This window comes from Salvelinus namaycush, chromosome 34 (genome assembly GCF_016432855.1).
Source record: "Salvelinus namaycush isolate Seneca chromosome 34, SaNama_1.0, whole genome shotgun sequence".
NCBI lineage: Eukaryota > Metazoa > Chordata > Actinopteri > Salmoniformes > Salmonidae > Salvelinus > Salvelinus namaycush.
In genome coordinates this window covers 22,524,730-22,530,817 of record NC_052340.1, presented here as the reverse complement: position 1 = coordinate 22,530,817, position 6,088 = coordinate 22,524,730, and positions in this window count along the sequence as shown.

Genomic DNA, 6,088 nt, shown 5'->3' with positions numbered 1-6,088 from the left:
CTGTGAAATCTCACATTCTCCCTGACAATTCACACTGTCTGTCGGCCTGACGCCCCATTTCATGCCTGCCATCCAGCCCCTCTGATCAACACCATAACAAGACACCCGAGCACTGCCGAGCCGAGTCCTACATCTGCCCTTCCCTGTCTCCCTGCCAGGAGGCTATCAAACACGGCACAGTACAGTACAGTGGCTCGTCTCTATCAACTGATGAGCACTTATGGGTTTGGGGTTGAAGGCACTTATTGTTTTGTTAAATGTTTTAGAATGTTTATTCCAAAGAGCATGCTGGCTTATTATTTGTCTATGTTGTCGGACCTTATGTCAGATTGGAGTTTGTTGACCACTATAGTGCCAATGCCAACCTCAGTAGGTGAATGTGAAGACTAAAGCCATGAATGCACTGTGATAGACTTAGTGAATCTTAAAACCTTATCTTGGAGACTGAGACAATAAGCCCTACTATTGTGGGATTGTATTAATGTACAACATTAATTGAAGGGTTTTATTCTGTAGCATAATGAGCATATCAAGGTGTTGTTTTTCTGTCACTTATTTTCTTTCTCTTTCTTGATTTTGAACCAAAGCAAAGTGAAACTGGTGCTTACCTCAGGATGGAACCCAGCATGGGGACGCAACGCTTTAGCTACACACCAACCAAACAACACACACGTACACACTTACGTACATGCAGATACAGACACAAAGCACAGACATTTACATCCATTTTCATTTTTTATTTTGAGGGGACAATAGTCCTGTGTTAAACCTGTGGTAATTTCATGGTTATGAGATGTTTTACTTGTCTTACAATTTTGTTGATAACATGTGATATTAACATTTTCCTCTTATTTTAATATGCTGTGTACATGTTCCTTTTTACTGTCCTAATAGAGGCTTTGTATGGGTTTGACCAATGACATTATCTTAATAAGGAAAAGTCAAGCTGGTGATTTTCTCTTACCTTTGGAAACAAAAGTGTTAACTTTAATTCAACAGAATATACAAATGTAAATGTTGATAGGGCTTGTAAGGCAAGACATAAGGTAATACCTCTGGTTCCAAAGAAACATATATACTGTCTATGTGAATTAGGTATTTTATTTTTCACCCGAAGCCTTAATGTTTAGTGACGTTTTTGGTTGCACACAAGGAGTGATGTATTTATCAATATTTCCCTAAACAGATAAACAGTGGCTGGGCTCTGAGTGGATGAAAGCTATAGCCTCAAGTTGTTTGACCCATTTCTCTGGAGGAGGCTTTGTGAGCTGATGATGAATAAGGCTGTGTGTATTTATACACAAACACACTTTAAGCCAGCTTGTTTTGGACTGCAGGACATGCAGCGGTTCCCAGCAGCCTACGTGAAGCACAAAAATCACACTTGGCTCCAAAGTTAATTTAGAAAAATAGTCTACATGGAAACTGTATGGGCACAGCTGTTTTGTTATAACATAAGAAACTAGTTTAAATGACATGTGAATTGACAGGGGTGGACAATATTAATCTTCGATTTATCATGGCAGTATGAGGTTGGACCACAGACATGTGAAGCCCCATAGACAAGAGGGAACAGCCCATTTGAAGTTGATGTCAATGGTGGGAATATAAATCTCTCCTGCATGTTCTGTCTCTCATTCATTAGTTCACTCTCACTGAAAGTCTATCTCCCGTTTCCTTTTCTCACACCGTTAAAACAAGAAAGAAATAGTTTCCACTGCCACTCCAAATCTGTACAGGAAGAGAGAGCGAGATAATGTCCAGCGTTACTGTTCTGAAATTACATATAGTGGGGCCGAGCGTATGTGTGTGTGTGAGTTTAAAGGGGGAAGTGTTGGTTTGTCTGTTTGTGTCCACATGCTATTTGAGTATATGAATGGCTGTTAATGTATGCTCTGGGAATAGTTCTGGTGTGAAGGAGAGCAGAGGAGTGAAAGAGCAGGAAGTGAACTCTTGGCTGGGCCTTAGCGTTGAGCAGGATGTGCAGTGTGTATCTGCTTGCAGACCGATAGCGACACAGATGAAGATTGGGAGGGAGTAGGGAGGGAGAGGAGCATGGAGAGCTCAGCAGGGTGGACATAAGCCCATTGTTTAAATATGAAAGACTGATCTTAGTTCTAAACCTCGCCATTCAGAAAACATTAAGAGCCTCCCTATCTTTTTCCCTTCTTCCTTCCTTTTATTTATTTTTAATTTTTTTTAAAGAGTAAACCCCTGTCCACTCTTATATTGTACAATGCATAGTGTGCTCTACTTTCAGAAAACTCTTAACAAATTAAAGGTCTAATGAAGCTGTTTTTATTTAAATATTACATCCTTTCTGGGTATTAATAAAGTACTTTACTTTGATTGTTTCAATCAAAATTATCCCAAAAAATAGCTTCTTAGCAAAGAGCAATTTCTCAAGTAAGTCTGTCTGGGAGTGGTCTGAGTAGGGAGGGGAAAATTGAAAACTAGCCGTTATTGGCAGAGAGGTTTGGAATTCTCTTTCTTATTGGTCTATTAACATCAACAAAAAATGTTTGAGCATGGCCTTATTTCTATTGCAGCATATTTGATGACTATCATTCAGATTCCATTCACCCAGTTCAAGTCTACTACATGATAATCAAATGGTCCCTATACCCATCATGAGGTTGCTACAACCTAGCCTATGAATGAAAGTTTTACAATGTAGGTGCACAAGTCGAGAGAAACATTTGAGGAGACACTTGCCTGTATCTAGCTGATCTAGGATGTAATCATTAGTCCAACAGTTGCAAACGAGAGTTTCTATTGGACAAATTCATGTATGTTTATCCCCGTTTCGTTTTTTTCAACGGAATTGGCAGAATGAATACACCCCTGATCACGCATAAACACAGTTCACTTTCATAGCAGCCACATTGTATTCCTTCTGTCATCTATGCACTCTCCTCCTCTCACCTTTTCCCTTCGCTTGTGAACTTCAAAGCACAACACATCAGCTGTCTGTGACCAGGCGAAAAAACCTTTCCAAACCAAAACCAGAACTAACGTGTTAGTAAACCCACTACAATCAAACAGTGAGTTTACAATGTACAGTCAGTAAGCAGTTTAGCACTTACACCAATGGGCCCCGGTGGCAATAAATTAGTAAAACCAAAAGCTTACCTTGAATTGGAAGAGTTCCAGTGTTGTGTTGGATAGTCATAGCCAGCTAGCCAACATAGCATCCCTCTGTTTGAGCAGGTTGTTTGAATAGGCTAAACTAGCTAGCTGCATTTGCTAGCTAAGTAAGTGAGACGGAAAAAAAATGACAAACTCTCTATCTCACCACATTTTATACACTGCAGTGTTAGCTAGCTGTAGCTTATGCTTTCAGTACTAGATTAATTATCTGATGCTTTGATTGGGTGGACAACATGTCTGTTCATGCTGCAAGAGCTCTGATAGGTTGGAGGACATCCTCTGGGAGGTGTCATAATTACTGTCTAAGTCTATGGAAGGGGGTGAGAACCATGAGCCTCCTAGGTTTTGTATTGAAGTCAATGTACCCAGAGGAGGACAGAAGCTAGCTGTCCTCTGGCTACACCATGGTGCTACCCTACAGAGTGCTGTTGAGGCTACTGTAGACCTTCATTGCAAAAAAAGTGTTTGAATCAATTATTTGGTGACGTGAATATATTTTGTATAGTGTTATCTAAAAAGGATAACTTTTTTAATGTTTTACCATTTTTATTTTTATGAAATTCCCTGAGGAGGATGGTCTTCCCCTTCCTTCTCTGAGGAGCCTCCACTGGTTCCCACAGTGGACCGGGTTGAATTCAAAGGGAAGGAGAGACTTGACACTTTCATTGGCCTTTATTACAAGCAGCTGCTTTCCTCCATTTATTCCCCCAAACTGCACTTTTCTGGAAAATTCATTGAATTATGATTTTTATTACCCTCGTGACCCCCTAAAACCCTCCTCAATCGCCTTTCCTCTCGCATGTTGCTTCCTCCTTTTCCTCTCTCCCCGATCCAACCACTGATTTCCCACTTTTTCTTCCTTCGTTACCTCTTAGCACTGCTCTCACCTCTCCGTCTGTCTCCCGCTCTCTTCTTGACACTCAGCACGAACCACTAGTCCATGCTAACAACCCTCCTCCTCTACTCCTCCTTCCCTACGCCTCCTCTCTCCCATGATCAAGTCGCTTCCAGTTGTTTTTCCTGCTCAAGAAGACAGTTGTCTAAATGTTTATGCGAACAACTACTTTATTTTTCTTAACGCCCTGATCAAGTTCCAAAATGAACTTCCAAATTTGACGACGTTATTATGTGCTTGCTTTTCAAGTCAAGAAGTATATTTCAAAGGAATTTAAGAGACAGAGCATCATTATTGAGGAAACGCAGGACAATACGAGAAAGAAATGTTCAGAGGGAAATATGCTAAGAAAGATGCCAGTAAAGTAAACATGAGTGGATGAAATTGCACAATTGAGCCAGACCACAGCTCCACCAGCCAAGTCATGTGCTGAGAGGGAGAGGGAGAGAAAGAATGAGAGAGTTGAAGTACCAGTCATAGCTTAAGTAAACAACATAGAAAAAAACTGAGTGGCGGTGAGCTGATGCATCGTCAGGTTTTCATGTTGGCGTCTCAGTCTGAGTGCCCTTCAGCATTGGTGTCTTCTTACCAGGCCTTCAAGTCATCACCCAGTCTCCACATGACAGAGACAGACAGTCTTTGTTCAAGCAGAGGAGGGAGTTGTGGCTGGTGGCTGCCCCATGTCTTCTTCAGTATGTTTTGCTTGGAGCGTTCTGTCTCCACCAGGCAGTGAAATAGTAAGACAGCAGACCTGATCAACAGACAAGACAGACTAAGAAGACACCGTGTAATCTAGAATATCATATTGCCGTTTTTCAAGGCTTGACTCTATTGATATGATTCATTTACGGTACTTCTCCTAAAGTGAATTGACTAAAACAACAAACAACTTAAAAGGAAAACACAACTATTTTGGTGAAAATAGCAGTTCAGTTTCTGATCTAATCTGGGGTCTAATAGTCATGTATGAGTACACAGATACACACAGACACAAACAAAACGCAGACACACGAACAAACACACAGCTGGATGGCAGACTGCCCTGTCACTGTTCATGACTGGCTGTTCCAGATTAGGTCAGATTAAATTAGGTTTCCCTGCTCCATTTGGAGTGTCAGTTCTTGTAGAAAAAGTCATTACTAAAGCAAAGGCAATGTTACTGACGGCCTGAACTGAACACGCACTGAGACGCCTGCCAGAATGTCACAGAGCCGAGGGTCCACACACTTTCCTAAACACACTGCCCATTTACATTAAACACACACACTCACACACACAACCAATTTGATCCCATATAGAAATGGTGGATTTGGTCCATCATCTGATAAAGATTACTGGGGTGATTGAGGTGGAAGTAGAATTTGTGGTTGCAGAGTAGGAAAGTTCAACAGGCATGTAGACTGAATAGGGATAGACAGAAGCACTGAAACAACCAATTGACATCAGATATTATTCTGTCTCCAGAGATAATGGAACTTTATTTACCAAACAAGCACACCAGTATTTAAAAAAAAAATAATTTCAAATATAAACATTTTTTCAAGCGCTTTCTTGAAAATAAAAACCTAGGTTTTGAATAGAAAGCAATACACAAAAAAACTAACAGTATTTTTCTACTTTACATTGTCAATATTGTTCTTATTTTGCTTTAGTGAAATGAATATATTTATTGCATGTCTAAATTTTTTATAGGTCATTGTTTTGTGTACATTTCAATTGTGTCTTAATAAATCATGTTTGATAAGGCTTTTATTTGTTTTAAGCCATTGTGAGAATTGTATGTTTTTTGTTTGTTTCTATACTCAAAATCAACTTGGCAATAAAAATGAATTGCATAATGGTTTCACAAAGCGGCTGTCTTCTCATTTTATTTTTCTAGTCATTTCTAAGGAATGAATCCATTCAAATCAATAATATTGTCTTTCAGCACCAGGGCTCAATTCAATCCGTAGCGCAGAATATCTGCATTCTAGCACAGTTCACATTTAAAGGTCATTTCTGATTGAGCCGACATATGCAGTCTCCGCGACCACGGGAACATTG